Source organism: Pipistrellus hanaki, assembly GCF_964339955.1.
Source record: "Pipistrellus hanaki genome assembly, chromosome: 9".
In the NCBI taxonomy this organism is placed as follows: Eukaryota; Metazoa; Chordata; class Mammalia; order Chiroptera; family Vespertilionidae; genus Pipistrellus; species Pipistrellus hanaki.
The window spans coordinates 62,616,951-62,634,675 of record NC_140511.1 but is presented as its reverse complement, the minus strand read 5'-3'; the positions used below and the strand labels follow the sequence as shown (position 1 = coordinate 62,634,675).

At 54.6% G+C, this 17,725-nt stretch overlaps 1 long non-coding RNA gene across 1 annotated transcript; it reads left to right on the top strand.

Annotated features, from left to right (window-relative positions):
• Positions 1-12,926: 12,926 nt before the first annotated feature.
• Positions 12,927-17,433, top strand: LOC311627907. The gene is made up of 3 exons (XR_014795949.1): positions 12,927-13,091; positions 13,194-13,388; positions 17,357-17,433. It is a non-coding gene; the product is annotated as an uncharacterized lncRNA (long non-coding RNA).
• Positions 17,434-17,725: the final 292 nt, after the last annotated feature.

The following is a 17,725-nucleotide window of genomic DNA, read 5'->3' as shown; positions in this document are numbered from 1 at the left end:
CGCCCCCGGAAGTCCGCGCCGCCGTCGGGGAGGCACGTGCTGGACCGCGCCCGCGTCCCTACGATCCTGAGAGCCCGGGACTGTCTTCTCCAAGCCGGGAGGACTCAGGGAAGAGCGGGAACCAGCAGAGCCTGCTCTCCTTTGTTGAGACTACCCCCAGCCCTGCTCGCTCCCTCTTGCCCCTGAGCGGGAGGCCTTGGCCAGTTGGATTGGGTGTCTGTCCTTGGCGGGGGAGGGGGGTGGCAAAGCGCCCTTCGCCCTCAGCCAGGGCGGAGAAAGTAGGGTCTCCTTTGATGCCCACGTCCATCGCTCCCATTAGGACTAATCCCGATCTTTCCACTAATATCGTCTCTCAGGTTTTGTTTTTTTTTTAATTATTATTATACTCATTTGGGAGGAAATGAGCTCTTGCCAGGAAAATAGCAGCCCGCACCCCACTTTTCATAGCTGCGCAGGGACGGGCCTGAACCACCCCGCGGGCAATCCTAGAGCCGCGGATATTATATTTGTGAAATGTCCTTTTGTTGGAGCTTTTAACACCTTCTTATAACGAATCATTTGTTCTTTTCTCTTTAATTTTGATAGACAATTAGTCATCAGAGATACATCGGTTGACTGTAACCGAGCATTAAACTCGCCTTTATGTAACGCTAATTTAGCATAGCTGCTTTGTTTAACTTTGCTATATAAGAACCAGGTTTTGTAGCAAAAAGGGGGGAAAAGGTGTAATTTTATGTGGGGCTTCGTTCCTTCTGGCCCTGTTCGCAGCAAGCCCTCGGCTCTTTGTGAAACGTTCTGCTGGGGCCTGACGCATCGGTGCCCAGCACCTGCAGGCTGGTGGGGGGAGAGAGAGGGAATTAGCATTGATATAGATTTAGTTGAAATGTAATCTCTTAAATCTGTCCAAGATTTGGGGAGATAATTACACTTTCGCTGAATTGCCCGGGGTCAGCGTCTCGGAGGACCGGAGGAGTTGATTTACTAACAATGGTGTTACATTAAAAAAAAAAAAAAAAAAAAGGCTGTTTGAGATTATAATGTTCGTGGCTGCCACAGCTGGGGAATGCGGCTGCTTCCAGCTAATTCCATGTAACTTGTTTTTCGTACCTCCCGTGTGCAACCTGCATTTCTGCTTGCTCTCTGTCTTTGGACACAGCTTCAGAGCTTCTTGGTGTTTAATTTGGTGGCACGCTGGAGCTTGGGGTGAACACAACTCTTCTGAGTGCTGGTGGTGACCGGTGGGTCCTGGCCCCTGACAGCAAGGCCACAGCGCAGCACAGCGCAGGCAGCAGAAGAGAACGGTGACCATGGGAAGCAGCGAGCACCTTCCCTGGCCCGGCTCTCCCCACCTGGATAGGGACCCGCCCGGCTTCCACTGGTCTCCAGCTCCCCAGTCTGTTTTGTGCCCCACTCTCCCGCCCAGGCAGCTCTTCTGTCCCAACAGCCACCGCCGCCCTATGCACGCTCACTCCCAGGCTCTAACTTTCCAAAGTTCCGCTGGTTTGGTGAGAGATTATCACTTCCCTGCAGAAAGTGACTGGGAATGCCAGATGGCACTGCAATGTCCAGATCCTAGCTTGTGGGGGATGAGCTTTAAAACTAAGAAGTCAGTCTCCTTTGGGGTAGAGATGGTTAGGGAATTTACACTCCCCTGCACGCTTGTCAAACTCACTCAGACTTGACCAGTTAGTCTCCATCCACAGACCTTAGACCCCATCCGAAATCCCATGGCAGCCCTAAACTGGTAGTCCCCAACAGGCAACAATCCAGGAGCTTTGCTCCTCCTAAAGCTTCTCTAAGCCTACTTCGGTGGCCTGAGGACACTCAGGGACCACCAGTGGGCTTGTCCCCATCCACCGGCCATCGAAGAGCCCTGAAACCGTGTGCAAAAGTCAAGGTATGAAGAGTGAAAAGCAGCCCCTTTCTGGGTGAGACAGAAAGAGCTGGTTCGGAGGCCTCCTCTGGGACATCACTGGGCTGGGCAATAAGAGGAAGAGTCCCTGGCCTGGGAGCGTCCTCAGGCCACGCCAGGGCTCAGCAGCCTAGGCCTAGACCCAGGATGTGGCCATCGCTGATACCTGGAGCCCGGAAGCTCAGATTCCCTCCTGAGGGTGAGATTTTGGAGCTTGAAAGGGAGGTCCAGTGCCCCTCCAAGCTCTCACAGTGACATGGGAAGGCAGAAAGAGCCGCACAGGCCTGGGCTCCCGTGGACTGGGAGCCCAGTTTCTGTGAAGAAAGGTTGTGAAGATCGGGCGCCATGACCTGTTAGTCCGATCAAAAGAAGGAGCCACCCCTTAGCGTGTATACACCCTCACCCACCGCACCGAGCCCCCTGACTGTGTACAGGGGGGCTGGTGGGTGCCCTCAGGGCTCCCCCGCCAATGCAGCTGGCAGAGGCCTGGGAGCCCAAGCCCTTGTCACTGGAGGTGGGGTGTCCCTGCACATCTGGGGTGTTTACGTAGCCCACTCCTTAGCTTATATGCAACAGCAATATATATATGTTAATTGAAAACTTCTGAATCTAAAAAGGTTGTGACAAGTTATAATTTGTCCTGTCAATGCCTGGAATCCTTATTTATCTCTTTAGCTTGCCTCCCTCTCGCGCCTGTCAGCTAACAGCTTGCCTAACTCGTTGACTTCCTCACTCATGGCACGGAAATGACAAATGTGCTGTTTTATCCGTACAATTTATTTCATTATTGATGCCAGCACGAAGCATCACAATCAATCATAAGGAAGTCCAGTTGGCAGGTGTCAATCTCGGTGTGTTTTTGTACGTCTCAGTCTATATTTAATCCAATTATAAGGGTCACAGAGTAAGTGCCAATCCTCTTGTTACAACTCACATCTTATTTAAGATTTAAAGTAAAAAAAAAAAAAAAAAGCCAACTGGATCACTTGGACCTTTGTGGGGAAGGGAGGAGATGCTTTTGAAACCTCACATCTCTATCCCTATCTCCCTCTGCCTTCTCACCCCCAGTTTAAATTAGGCAGCCATCCCTTTTTTATTTAAGAGTTGCAGGGGAATCCCAATTTTATGTGCATTTCTGTGCAAATGAGGCTCTCCTTATTTTGCTAAAGTAGAAGCGGGCTTAATGATGAGAGATCTTTCCGCTCATTGCCCATTCAAATACAATTGTAGATCGAAGGCAGCCTTGTCACGTTGAGGAAAAGTGAATTTCTAACATCCAGGACGTGCTTGTCTACTTTCAGCGAACTAAATCCAATCACCCCCAGGGAATTCAGCTAATGTCTCAGTCTCTACCCAAACATGGGAGAGAAAGAAACCAAACATGGTGCCACAGACCAAGTGACTTAATGTGAAAATGTTTAGAAGGAAAGGCAGAGTTTTCTCAGATGGATTGTAATTCAGATTTTTCTTAGTGGGAAAGCAAACTGTCCCAGAAAACTCTATAGTGGGATAGAATGGACAGAAAATTGAAAAAATGAAGTATTTCTTTGAGTGAGAGTAGGAAAATAACAGAATAGCAGAGAAACCATAGTATTGCATATAATCATGCCATTGTGCAATCTTTTAGACCTTGATAAAGAGATGGCAAATATTTCCTTCCTTAAATATTTTCCTTTTTTGATGCTTCGATTCGTAAAAACATTCCTCCATTTGAAATGACACACAATATGCACAATATTTTATTTTTTCCTCAAATAGCCAGGGAGTTTCCACTCTTTTATTCACGGGGTTAACTTTTCAAATGAAAAAGTTTGTTTGAATCCCTTTATAAATTAGCACCCCTCCGAGAACAATAATTTTAAATATATAAGTTAACAGGATGCATTATTGTCCAGACTCAGTAAAATGAAATTAAAATACTGAAGTGCAAAAAAAAAAAAAAAAAACCCCACAATTTTTACTTTTCAATTTTTGCTTTTCTCTTGGTAATGGCCATTGTCAGTGAAAAGACAAATATTAAATCAATTCCCACCCACCTAGAGCACAGATCCTGAAGGAGGGGCTTTGATTCTGGAAGAAGCTTTATTTGCATAAAGTAGTGATGGGGGCGGGAGAGAGAGAATACATTGAACAAGAACAACAGATCTCAGTTACAGTTCAAATCCAAGATAAATCTATCTTTCCCTCCCTCTCTCCTAACAATCCCTCTCCTTTCCTTCCTCCACCTCTACCCACTATCTCTGGCCCTTCACCCACTTTCCTACTCCCCTCCTCGCCTTGGTGCCCTAGTGGGTAAGCTCTGGGCTTCCTGGCAGTCTTAGGACCGCATTGATCAGGAAGGCCCCGGTGGCTGGCCAGCTCGCTCACTGCTGCTTTGAAGTCCCAGAGCTTTGACCTGTCTGGGTGCCAGAGAATTTCTGTTTCTGGCCTTTTGACCCCCACCTATCCGCAGTCCCGAATTAAAAGTCATCCCCTGAGCTTCCCGCGGTGCCCTCTTGCCACGTTGCTGGGCAGTGCGGCCCAGACAGTCTGTCTGTGCCCAGGCTGGACCTTGCAGGCTGGGCACTACGAGGGGCTGGGCCGGGCCGCGCCCTCTCCACCCCACTCACTCCCAACCCCCAACAACCCGCCCCCAGGCCGATGGCCGACTCCCGGGTCAAGAGCCACCTGAGGGTCAAGAGCTTCTGCAGCGGTGAGATTTGCATCCTCCCCTGGAGCAAGCCTCCTCCCGCCCAGCCTTCCGTGCCCAGGACAAATGGAGAGCGGCTCGAGCGTTGGCCAGGAGCGCGGAAGAGCCTAGCCCAGACTCGCCTCCACCGCCTGCGCTCCGGCACGGCCCCAGCACGCCCTTTATTGACAGGCAGATAAGGAGGCCGGGACCGTGGCGTTTCCAGCGTCACTCTCGAGCACCCTGCGGGGTTGCAGGGATTCGCGCACGCTTAACTGCCTGGACTCCAAACAAGCCCGGAACAGCCTTCCTGGCGGCCTCCCTTCCGGACAGAGGGGGCGGGTGGGGGCCAGGCGTGGACACAAGCTAGCAGGGAAGGCCTGGTCAGGCCCCGGGCCTACACGCAAGCCCAATCTCTGAGGCAGACTGCAGAGCGGGAGAGACCTCGGGACATCTGGAGCTCAGAGCTGGACCAGGTCCTGGAGGGCAGCTAGGACACTTGCCAAAAAACTAGGTCAGGGAAGAAGGTCGGTGGCGGTGGAGAAACTCCAGCAAAAGCCTCTGTGAACATCACTCCCCAGTGGAGCCCACGTGAGGAGCCAGGATCACAGCAGTATTCTGGCTTAGATGAGAGTGGCCGGGGTGTGTGTGTGTGTGTGTGTGTGTGTAGGGATGGATGCTCCTTGCCCCTGATACTAGAAGACCAGGTGATTGGGTGGGGAGAGTTGCAGATATTGGTTAATAAGTAAGAACATCAGCTTAGATCACCAAGAGGTTCCCATTCTCTTCCCCACCTCTACCCTGCCCTCAGGCCCTTGAAGAGTGGAGGAAAAAAAACAAGGAGAGGAGTGGGCAGGCAGGCAGGCTGCCTAGAGCCACCTCCTGGAGGGTTTGGAAACCCCACAACTGTCCAGGTGTGCCAGGGGACAGGAGCAGGAACCCCTCAATTTCTCTCGTGCCATCTGTGCTGGCTCTTGCTGTGTCACCCCATCCAAGCCAGGAACTGGCCCTGGGGCCCTCGTTCCTCTCCTAGCCTTTACACACCCAAGTCTAGGCCTCCACTCCATGCTCCCCACCCCCACTTCCCATTCTACCACCTGGCAAGTGTCCCCTACCCCTCCCGGTCAGATCTCTCTCACTTTCATATTCCAGACCCGGTTGGAGGCAGAGAATGAAGGGATTGGACATTGAGAAGCCCCCTCCTCTGTTGGGGGTTGGGGAGTGAGACCCAGGAATGACTATGTGGGTTTAAGTCCCCATCCCAGGATAGCCAGTCCCAGCTCAACTAAGCCAACTCCCAGTCAGTCCACACTGGTTGTGAGAGGAAAACAAGTACAGACCAGCAGGTCATTCTCCCACCACCCCCTGCCCCAGGTTCTGTGGTTGCCTCAGCTCCCAGAAGGGGAATCCTGACTTCAGAATCTGGGGTTTCTTATGTTCCTCCTCTAGGCCACAAAGTCAGCAGTTAACCCCAAAGTCAAAGATTTAAAAATCACGACATTTTCTATGTGACTGGAGCCTTTCAGCTTAAGGAGGCCAGGAAAGAACCCAGCGGCCTGGCGAGGACTTTGGCCTAGCCTGGGTGAAGGGCTTGGTCCTCCTCTCCCCGAGATCCCATCTGTGCCCCGCTGACTTGTAGGCCCCAGGGCGTCTTAGGTAGCCACTGCTCCTTCAGCTCCTCCTGAAAACGATTCCTTCTCAACCCTGTGTAGCTTCAGGTCCCTCTGATGAAGTGACTCTCTCAGATCTGAGGAGGGGTCCTGGAGGTCACCCGGAAAGATAGCTGGCCTTCCTGGGAGGAGGTGGGGGGGGGGGGATTGCTCCTTGCACGCATTCAAGAGGACCGGTTTCCTTGGGGTTGGCTCTACGCCCTCAGGGAGGGCTAGTCGGGCCGGGCTGGGCATGGGCAGCCATGGGCCGGCCCAGGAAGGCCAGGCAGGACTCGGACGCAGGGGACCGGGAGTAGGGAGCAGGCGGCTCCCGCCCGGCCAGAGCGCTGATGGGCTCTTAGCTGAGCCCAACTCTGGCCGCCCTGACGTCACGCGGGCCTGCCAGCCAATGAGCACCGCGCTGGCGAGGGTATTAAGGAAAGTTAGCGCCTGCCAGAGCACCCTCTTTTCTTATGTTTGACATTTAAACTCTGGGGCAGGTCCTCTCGTAGAACGCGGCTGTCAGATCTGCCACTTCCCCTGCGGTGAGAAGTGTGGGAACCGGCACCGCCAGCCTCACCTGCCTCCCCGCCCTCCGCTCCCAGGTAACCGCCCGGGCTCCGGCCGGCCCGGCCCCAGCCCGCGCCGCTTCCCAGCTCCCCACGACCGGTGCCTCCACATCCAAGCCCGCCCCAAGTAGCCCGGGGATTGCGGGGGGCGGGGGAAGGCTTGATTTTTGCCTTTAAAAGGAGGAATGCAACGATGGAGGGGATTACAGAGGGCGGAATAGAATAGGGGAGGAGGGGGTGCCTTGTCTTTGTCGAGCGTGTTTTCCTGCAAAAGTAGCAAAAAACGCTCCAGTCCCCAGAGGGGACTTGCCGTTGGGTGCTGAGCTGGGATAAGAGGGGCTGGGAGTGGAGCCGGGGATCTGCTGCTGCTGCTGTCCGCAGAAGCCGTTGGCTGCCCTGAGAAATGCGGGAGGGGAGACGCCGTTTGCACTCACACCCCACCCCCACCCCCAATCGCAGTTCACCACTCGCACTCATGGAGAATCCCCCCGCCTGCAAAGTTTCCCGCGGTTGCAAAGTGTAGACGGGTCGGACAGAGACAAAGTCCTAGAGATGCGAGCTCATTTCTCAGAGAGGAGAGGAGGGCTAGAGAATGCTGCTGCCGGCAGAGCGGGGCAGCGCGATGGGAGCTTCCCTTCGGAAGACCCAGGAATTAGCGATCCGCGCCTAGCGAGAGCGCGGCTCCGGTGACCGCGGGCGGGCGGGCCCTGCTCCCCCTCTGCGGGAAGCCTGCGGGCGCCCCGGGAGCCCGGCCGCTCAGTGCCTGGAAGAGCAACACCCGGGATTCCCCTGTCCTCCGAGGGCCTCTGCCGGGTGCCAGAAGTTTCTCCAAAGTGGGTAAAGAAAGGAAAAACTCCCCCTATCCCCAAACCGCTACTCATCCATGGTTCCCCGGGGCGAAAGTTCCTGGTGGAGGCCAGCTGTAGGCGTCTGGAGACGCCAGGGCAGGCTTAGGCAGGGCAGGGAGGTCGGATAGGCGCCTCCATCAGGCCCAGGCTCGCCCCGCACTCCCACTGTGGCTCCTGGCGCCCCCTCTCTAGACCTTCTGGGGGGACCCTCATCTTTGCAGGACGTTTGCATCTCAGGCACCTGCGACAGGTGCTTGGGATCACGACCCACCTCCGAGCAGTGGCCGTCCCCTGCCCACCTCTCCCAGGAGCAGCGGCCACCGGGTCGAGCGCCTTACCTGAGCCCGGGTCCTTTCCTCCTGAGTTCCTCTCTCTGGACTGAGGAGCGGAGCAGGTTGCCCACTTCGCTGTGGGGAGTGGACCTTCTCCTCCAGCCATAAATCAAAGCCAGCCATCCTCGGGCCTCCTCCCTCATTAGAGATGTTTATTGGAGATTGTGTTTATTCGGGCTGTCACAGTGGCGAGAAGGCGCAGTGACATAATTACCTCTGACCAGAGTCCTCCCCCAGCGCCCGGGCTAGCTGGGACCTCCTGGGTCGTCTTCTCACTCCAGCGCCCTTCTCCATCACCGAGGGCAGATGTAACTCTCTCCTTCCATTCGGATTATTGAAAGAGCTACTGTTCGGATTTCTCCAGGGCATGGCGTGAATTTATTTATTTTAGAATTTGAAAGGGAAACCGAAGGGAGCCTAAGGTCCTGTCCCTAGGGGCAGAAGGGGGCAGCGCGGGAGCAGCGGAAGGAGAGTTCCTCTGGCCGCACAAACTTCCCTCCCGGCTCCTGCGCGGCCCCCCCTCCCCCAATGCCTCCCGGCTGCCAGAGCCCAGCCAGAGCAGTGGGGAGCTGGCCGGAGGGATAAATGGATGTGGATACTGTCCGTATTATTTGTTGTTTTATCTTTAATTCTCTCTCCTGGGGGCAGGGAAGTGGGAATTTGAGGCTTCAGGGTCCCAGGCTGCTGATTCTTAAACTCTCTCAGGCCGAGCTGAGTGAGCCAATCTGCAGCCCCTCCTCGGAATCTCTCCCCATGCTCTCCTGACCTCCCTGGTTTTCCCTGCTAGCCAGGTTTGTAAGTCACCACCTGTGAGACTGGTTAGGCAGTGGTGGCCCAATTGTTCTCTAATTGAAAATACATGTGTGCAAGCATGCTGACAAATATCTGGGACCCCGGCTTTTGATCCTCACTTCTGCCTATGTCCTCCAGTCGCTAATATATCTTGGGTCCTTAGTGTCTTGATTAACAGACATATTAACTCTTGCGGGGGTGGGGAACAGCTTGTCCCAATCAATGTCTCTTTAAGAGTTGCCAGGATTTGCTTAGCACCAGCGAAACAGTCCTGACATTTGCTCCCTCCCTGTTCCCCAGCTTCAGACCCCCCAGCAAATTCCCCAGTGCCCAGCCCGCAACACTAGAATCTCTAGGGAGAAGGGTCTGTGTAAAGCCAAACTCTTGCCTCTTGAGGGCGGGAGTTACAGGGACAGGAGAGATGAGGAACCTCCCTGGGTGACCAAATGGGAAGCAAAATTTCCTGAGAACCCTATTTGCAAAAATCAAAGAGTGCCAATGATTGCAAATGTCCTAGGCATCTGGAGTTTTAAAGCGGGCCCCTCTCTGGACAGCGGCATGTAGGATCTGGGAAGCAAAGCTTGGGTGTCTGCTGAGAAACCCAGTTGGGGTGTGTGTGTGTGTGTGTGTGTGTGAAGTATTTGGTGGAGATGTAGAGGAAGAGATGCGCTTTCCACCTAACGTGAATGGAAAAGGACCGAACCCACCTGCCATTTGGTCCGAGGTAAGGGCAGGCCAAGGCACCCAGGTCACAGGCTGGAGATGCTGCCAGCTCCAGATTCTTCTCTGCCTCCGGGTACTCTGGAGACTGAGGAGTGAACTGGAACCCACATATTGGTGGGAGAAAAAGGGAGGGAGAAAGGCCTGGAGTGAAAGAGGCACCTGGAACTGGTCGGCCTTTGCCTTTTGTGCTCATTGGACCCCGTTTTCGCCAGCAAAGAGAGCCTTTTGGGTCTCTGCAAAGTGGTGCAGGCGCTTACAGAGACTTTCCTCCTCCAGATAAAAACTCGTCTTCACCCTCCCCAGCGTGCCAGCACCGCGCTTCTGCTAGGGAGTGGAAAGCTGCAGTTCAGAGGTGTTGCAACGCCAACACTGGGTGGGAGACTCGGAGCCAAAAAAGCACATCTCTTAAGAGCTGGCCGCCTCTTAGCTTAGCCAGAGGCCTCCTCCAGACCGGAAACCTGGGGAGCGGGCAACCGCGAATGCCCGGGAGCACTGGGGTGAGTTGCTGCCTATCTCACATTTACCAACGAATACAGGCCAGAAGTCCCGGGCATTCTCCGGTGAGCGGTGAGCGGCGAGTTAGGCACAAACAGCCTCCCCTACCAGGCGGGATGACCCCTCGGCCCCTGCGGGAACCGGCCAGGAGCTGTCCTCTTCGGGCCGCGGGCAGGGGAGGAGACTTGAAGAGAGGCGGGAAGAAGCGAAACGGAAACCTGAGGCGCGATTCCGCCAACCCCTGCTTGGAGGGTAGCTAGTGGGCCTAGGAAGCCGCAATTAAAATGGCGACATTCGAGCTGTCTCAGTTTTGCTCTCACCTCTGCCCCCGGCGGACTCCGCCCCGGCCCCCCAACCGGCCGCGTTGCCCCCCCCCCCCAGAACGTGTATTTGGCTGAGAGCGAGAGGCGCCCCCCACGAGGTAGAAGAGCACCCCCAACCCCCTTTGAAACTATCCCAGGGAGAACGTGAGATCTCGCTCTCCACCCTTCAAACTTTGAAAACTCTGACTCCCGCCCCCCTCCCTGCCCCCAAATATTGACACACTGGAAGCAGCTAAGTCCCTTTTTGTTTCTTGTTTGTGCAGAAGCGTTTCTGAGAGTCCTCCCCCTAACCTCCACCCCCATCCCCACCCAATGACGTCAGTGGCATTCACTCCGGGCCCCTGGCCTCTTATCATTTTTGTTGTTGTTCTTGTTGTTAAAACTTTTCTCGGAGGTGACGTGGGGGTTGAGGGGTGGGAGAAGCAGCGATTCCAAGAGACAGTGCCCAGGGGGGAAATAGCAACAAGATTACAGTCCCTTCTTTCCGAGGCAAAGCTTAAGAAGGTGCTAATCCAGCCGGTCCCTAATTGAGAGGCTGTAAAAATGATATTCGCCTCCAGTTCGGACCGCCTCTGGGCCTCCTCCCTCCTTCCCCCTTGCTTATGCTCAGTGGACTTGAATTCAAGTTTCTTTAGTGCTTGTTTGAGAAGTAAAAAAGGGGGAGAGAGAGACATCACATGCCGACTCTCGTTGGTCTGAGACCTGGGCCCTCCGTCCCACTTCGGGGACAGGGAGAAGTCCCGGTCCTGCGAAACCTCGCTCAGGAGACCGCTGACCCGAGCGCCCGTGCCACCTGCTTCGCTTCTGGCCTGGGGTCTGTCCTGGCGCCGAGTGTGCCTGGCCTATGGGAAGAGCGGTTCCCAGACCGAGGAACTGAAAGGGTTGTGCTGCCCCAACCCTGGCGGAGCCTGAGGAGGCCTCCGCTCTCCCGGAGCTCTGCCCAAGCTCCTCAGCAGCGGGGTTACTGGGTCTGGGCTGGGCACCAGAATGGGAGGCCCACAGGAGGCCCAAGGCAGCTGGCAGCATCCCGTGGCCCCAGCTTCTAGGGGCGGCTACCCTGCCATTCGCGCCGAGTTCAGAGTTACACAGATTTCATGGGTGAGCTCTGACTTTCAACACTTTTCCTAAGTCAAGAGGAGTCAAGTGCACCCGGCGGTGGCTTTATTTTTTGCCTCTCTGCCTCTGCTCTCCCAAACCCTGTCTTTGCAGGGTCCTAGGGTGTGTTCCTCATCCCTAAACCTCCCCTTCCCCTGTGCCAGGGCCTGAGAGCTCCGGGACTTTGCAGGACTAGGCAGCCGCTCTCTCCCCTGTCACCTTAACTGCGGCGCCAAGGGGTGCCTTTGGAGTGCACCGAGGTGTGCCCTAATTCTCCGGCATTCAACAAATGGACTTGTGGTGTGTGGTCAGAAGAGAAAAGCCATTTACTTACTTTCCTCCCCGGGTTTTCTGGCAACAGTTGAAGGGGAGCCGCCTCCGTGGACTGAGCAGACCCAAAAGAAGGAATCCTGGTGCCGACGCACCTGCACCACACACTGACATCGCGGGCGAGGACACACACACACACACACACACCCTCTCCCAGCATTGGTCATCTCCCTCCTCTTCAGGCCCCAGACATCCTCCTCCCGTCCCATCTGTCCCCCACCCCCACCCTCCGGGGGGCCCCCTCCTCTCTTGGAAGAGCAACCGCACTTAGTCAACAAATGGCACGTGGGAGAAGTTGGTGAGTGTTTGGTGAGGACTCTTCAGGGCTTTTCACAAGAACCCTCTGTACACAAAGTAAGTGGCCTGTTTGCTCGGGGGCCTCTCCAGCCCCGTCCGGTGACTCCGCTCCGCTGCGCTCGGCGGCTTCCGAAAGGAGAGAGAACAGAAGAAAGGGCTGGGGGAGCGCTGGTGGGGTGATGGGCAGGCTCGGGAGGGAGGCCTGGACTGGGAAGGCGGCCTGGCCTCGCCGAGGAGTGGCCAGCCCGCGCAGCCTCCTCTCCGCCTCGCTTTCGCCTCGGCCATCCCCGGAGTGTCGCTGCCGAAGCCCAGTGCTGCTTACACCCCCTTCTCTCTTCTTCCCGGCGGCGGCCAGGTGGGGTAGGGCACGGCCACCGCGGCGCTCGGTGTCACGGTGCCCAGGCGGAGACCTGGTAGGGGCGGGGGCGAGGGCGGGCGGGGGCGGGGCGGCTGGCCAAGCTGCGGGGAGGATGGCAAGAAAGGACTGCGGGAACTTGCTCCCCACGAATTGGGAGTTCCGAGCCCAGTTTGGGGAGGTAGGGGGCGCGACACAACCCCCCAATCCCCTTAGCAGCCACGGGGCGGGGGGCCGCGCTAACTGCAGGGCTCCCGGAGCCTAGCGGTGTTGGCGAGCACCGGCTCCAGAGCCCGGCCGCGGGGGGCCCAGCGGCGGAGAGAGGAGCCGCGGCGACCCACCGGCGGCAGAGCCGAAAACAAGTGAATTCATATTCAAACAAACGGACCAATTGCACCCGGCGGGGAGAGGGAGCGTCCAATCGGCGGGCGCGAGGCCCCGGCGCTGCTTTGCATAAAGCAATATTTTGTGTGGGAGCGAGCGGAGCATTTGCATGTGGCGGAGTGATTAGTGGGTTTGAAAAGCGAACCGTGGTGGCTCGGCCTCATTTCCCGCTCTGGTTCAGGCGCAGGAGGAAGTGTTTTGCTGGAGGATGATGACAGAGGTCAGGCTTCGCTAATGGGCCAGTGAGGAGCGGTGGAGGCGAGGCCGGGCGCCCGGCACACACACATTAGCACACTTGAGCCATCACCAATCAGCATAGGTGTGCTGGCTGCAGCCACTTCCCTCACCCACACTCTTTTATCTCTCGCTCTCCAGCCTGCTGACAGCCCATTTTATTGTCAATCTCTGTCTCCTTTCCCAGGGATCTGAGAATTGCTCTCACACACCAACCCGGCAGCATCCGTGGAGGGAACTCTCGCCATCAACTCCTCTAAAACACCGTCATTTCAAACCGTGGTGGTCTCTAAGCAGCAATAACAGCCACAAAAAACCCCTCAACACCCAAGCAAACAAAACTCTTGACAGGAGCTTGGATGGGAGAGGATGCCTCATAAAGGTGAGTCCGCTTCTTTCTTCTCGCTTCATTTTTTTTTTTTTATTGCAATATTCAGGCAGGTATTCCCCGTGTCCCACACCCCCCTTCCTTCCTCCGGTCTCGCCGGTCCCCTCCCCCCGCATTGCTACGCCCCGGAGAGTTGGGCCGGAGAAGTTTCCACGCTGGAGCCCAAACTTTGTACTTCCAGCAAAAGCAAAAGCCCGCGTCGGAGGGCGACGGCCGGCGAGCGGGAGCGGGAGCGGCGATGGGCTCCGGGCCGGCGGCCGGCTCACCCCCAGCGCCTGCACCAGCGAGGGCTGAGCTCTCAGAAGCACCGGGGCTCCCGGCCCCCCCATCAACTCCAAATGCTCCCGGCTCGCAGGAGAGGAGGACGAGGGTCTGAGGTGCTCCAGGCCCGGGAAAGGCTGCCGGGACCAAACGCTGCCGGCTGCTTTGTCCAGCCGAGGGCCCCGGGAGCGCGCAGGGAGCGGGCGCACCGAGGGAGCGCCAAGGAAGCCAGCTCGCCGCTCCGCCGCCTCCTCGCCCGCCCTACGCCTTTGTGCAGCCTGGGCCCGGGCACACAAGTCCGCTGGCACTCAAGCGCCAAGGGGCACCGCGCCCGCCGCCGTCCGCTGGAGCAGAGTCGATCGGCAAGGCAACGGCACGCTGGATGCAGAGAGAAAGGCAGTGCGAGCGGGCGCTGGGAAAGAAGCCGCCAGGCCAAAGCGGTCGAACGCGCGCGCCGAGGGAGCTCTGAGCAGAGCACGGGATCGATCATCTGCTTCCTTCAAGCCCTCAGGCTCTCGCCCTCAACTTGAGCGCAGAACTCGGAACTTGCAAACTCTCTGACTCCCCACGCTTCCCCCAACCTTCGCCCTCGCCCTGCGAAAGCTGGGGTCCTCCTTGTCCTCCAGCCCCCAGCGCTCGGTGGGTATGTTTCCTTGTCTTCCTCTGACAATGCTGCACTCGGTGTTGCCATTTCAACAAGTTTTCGAGGTGGAAAAGTGGATTGGATTGCTTTAAAAAAAAAAAAATCTAAATTCCCTGATTTTTTTTTTTCTTTATAAGGCTTTACAAAAATCAATGTGAAAACACTGGCTTTCCCCTTCGTCTGATCACATCATCTCCCAGCCAATTAGTCCGAGTAATTTGAGAGCTTTTCGATTGGTTCTAATACCCCAGGAGGAAAAGTGTCTTTTCAAAGTTCATAAAGTTGTTGCCTCTTTCCTTGTGCGGATTTTCTCGGTCTCTGTGTTCCATAATAGGCCCGAATTTTAGCAAGTGTAATTGGTGGGAAATGGAGTTGAATTTCAAGTTAAATGCTTTCTCTCTCTTGTATTTTGTGTGTGTGTGTGTGTGTGTGTGTGCGCGCGCTAAAACCCTGCCCTTCAGTCTTGAGTGATTTCTGCAAAGTTTAAAAACAACGTGAACGTGGGATCTTTTTCTCTCATTCTCTGCACAGCTCCTTAAGCCATTTTGGATGTTTAACTCGAACTTGGGAAGGTCGAGGAGGGGCGGGAAGCAGAAAATGAAATAAAAAGCAAAGAGTTTAAAAGCTCGGTGAGTTTACCTAGGAGAAATAATAGTTGCTGCCCTTGACATTACATTTTTTATAGCCAGTGACCTTTGCAAAACGTCTGAAGGCAATTTGATTAGTTGTTATCTTATTTGGCCCTAGAGAGTAAAACTTTGTCATTTTAATTGCTAATTACTTTTTGGCCGGGGAGGCCATGAGGGACAAAAGTGAGCGCTCCCTTTCACCCCAGCTACGGAGTTTGGGGTTGGATTTTGAGAATTAAGTAATTTTAAACATCAGCATTTGAAAGCTGAGGCTTGTGTCGGGAAGGCTGTGGCCCAGTGGCCTAGTGGACCAAGGCTCAGGCGACTTCCAGCTGTCTGGAAACTGCTTGATTCCTGGTGCGAGTCCCTGACCCGTCTAGGGCTTTAGGGACCCCATGGCTGAGCTTGGAGGGAGGGGGCTCTGGCTGAGGCTGGGGGTTCTCAACTCTCCCAACGGCGTGTTTGCTTCCGGGCGTCGGCATGCCCAGCCTCTCAGATTGCTTTTTGCACTTTAGCGATTACTTAAGCAATTAGGTAGATTCTCAGCCGAGAGGGGGTGGGAATGGAGTAGAACCGGAATTTGAAACGCTTTCCCAGATGCTTCGAAAATTACTTGGTTAGGCCTCTCTGTAATCAGCTACTGAATTCTTTAAAAAAAAAAAAAAAAAGCATCCAGAATGTATCTGCTGGGATGGGGGCATTCGCTGGTGTTTGAGCACAGAGTGGTACAGAGAAGGAGTTCGGAAGTTTTAAGCCTTCAGGAGTATTCCGATACTCCTCTTCGGCCTGCTACCACTTTGCCTTTTCAGAGTCCCACTTGGAGGGCATGTGTGTGGGGGGGGGGTGAGGGAAGGGCACACACACATTCTGAACCAAGTTGGGGTTTTTGCCTGGTGGAGGCATGACCGTGGTCAAGGGGCTGAGAGGTGGGAGGCCTGGAGAGCCAATGCAGCTAGGCATAACTAGGTAGCCCTCTGCCGTCTCCAGTCTTTACCAGGCCAAATTTGGAAGCTGGGAAGAAATGTTCCTCGTAAGTTTAATTTTTATGGATTTAAGCTGCCTCCCAGCTAGGTAATAAATTAGACCCTGAATGGCTTTGGAGGGGGAAAAAATTATGCTTCTTGGAATTTCTTGCTTGCAGGCAGGCAAAATTAATAATCACAATAGGCAAAACAGGAACAAAAAAGAGTATTTTAGTGTTGTTGTGTGTGTTTTTTTTAAACGGGGAGAAATGATGCTGTGACTATTTAATTATTTTACTTCTTTTTTTTTTTTTTTTTTTTGCCCAAACCATTTGAATGGACTCTTCATTGTAATTCTCTCTTCCCAATTGAGCACCCTACGGTGCCGTTGTATCTTTTTACAGCCCCTAACAACTCACACCAGTAACACAATTACCTCCAGATATTTATAACGAGAAATTACTTTTCTATTTTCTCTCCCCTCCCCCAAAAACCTTCTCAGGTGACGGATAGTAGGAGGGGTGGTGGCGAATGAATCTTGGGGGAGACAAGCACCAGGTCAGGATTTACAATGCAAGAAGTGTCCCTCTGTTCCCTTTGTGAGTTGGTGGGTTGTTGGTACGTGTGGTTGGAAGCTGTGTTGCTGGTTAGGGAGAGTCCGTCTTGCTCTTTGGGGATGGGGAGAGCTGGAGAATAGAAGCCATTGTTCACTGTCTGTAGGCTTTGTCGACCACGCTCACCCCCTCCTGTTCCTACTTTTTAAAGCAGTGAGGCGAGGTAGACAGCGTGTGTCCCAGTACAGTAAAAGGGGGGACGATCTAAACACCAAAAGAAAAGTTAATCACAATAAGTGAGGTTTGGGGGGAAAAAGTTGGGCTCACCACATTCAAAGTCCAAGAAAGGCTGGGAGATGGGTGGAGGAAGGGCCTGGCTGGGAAGCTTTGAAGGGGAGAGTGAAGGAGAAAGTGGTAACCAGAGAGTTGGGTTCTGGGGGCCTTAGGCGGCTGGGTGGTAAAATTCCTCAAGGAGAGGATGGCTTTGCAGCCCTCCAGACCAGCCCCAGCCTGCACGCTCCGGCACTCTGAAGTTCTGAGGTCCTCTTCCCTTCACCTCTAAACTTCGTGTATGCACCTCACTACCCCCTATTCCACCGTTTCTCTTGTTCTTTCCCTTTCCCTTTCCCTGGCTCTAGATATTTTTTTGCAAATGGGGCCTGGCTTGTCAGATGCTCCAGTCCTCCCAAGCCAGGCCAGAGCAGTCACTTCTAAAAGGTAGAGACTTCTGCGGGAGAGGCTGCCGAAAACGTGGGTGCAGCTCTGAGATGTAGGGGTTTAGGGCAGTGTGAGTCCTAGAGGAGTATTTTGTTTTGTTTTGTTTTGTTTTCTGAGAGTGTGGTTCAGGGAACCCGCGGCCTTTGCTTTTGAGCCACAATCTGACACACCTTTCTCGCCTTCTGTTTTATCTTAGGGGGAAGACCTTAACTAGGGGCGCGCAGATGTGTGAGACCTTTTATTGTGGGAGTGGACAGACATCCCAGATTCCAGGCAAGTTCTGCGGTGGCTTGAAAGCTGCTTTGGGATCCAAAACCCTACAGATTCAGAACGCTTCTTCATTGTTGTTCAGATGGAAGGAAAAAAAAATCAAAATAGGGTCATCCTTTCTTCTGATGAAAGGGTTTAATACTTTGGGGTCTGGAAGATACAGATTGGGAATACTGGAGTGTTTTATTTGTAGATTGTTGCATGCCTGCAAGGTAGAGCTGGGTGACCCTCAGATAGCTCTAAGCAATTGGGTGGGTTATTTCCTAAAGAGCCCCTGTCCTGGCCCCAGGTCATC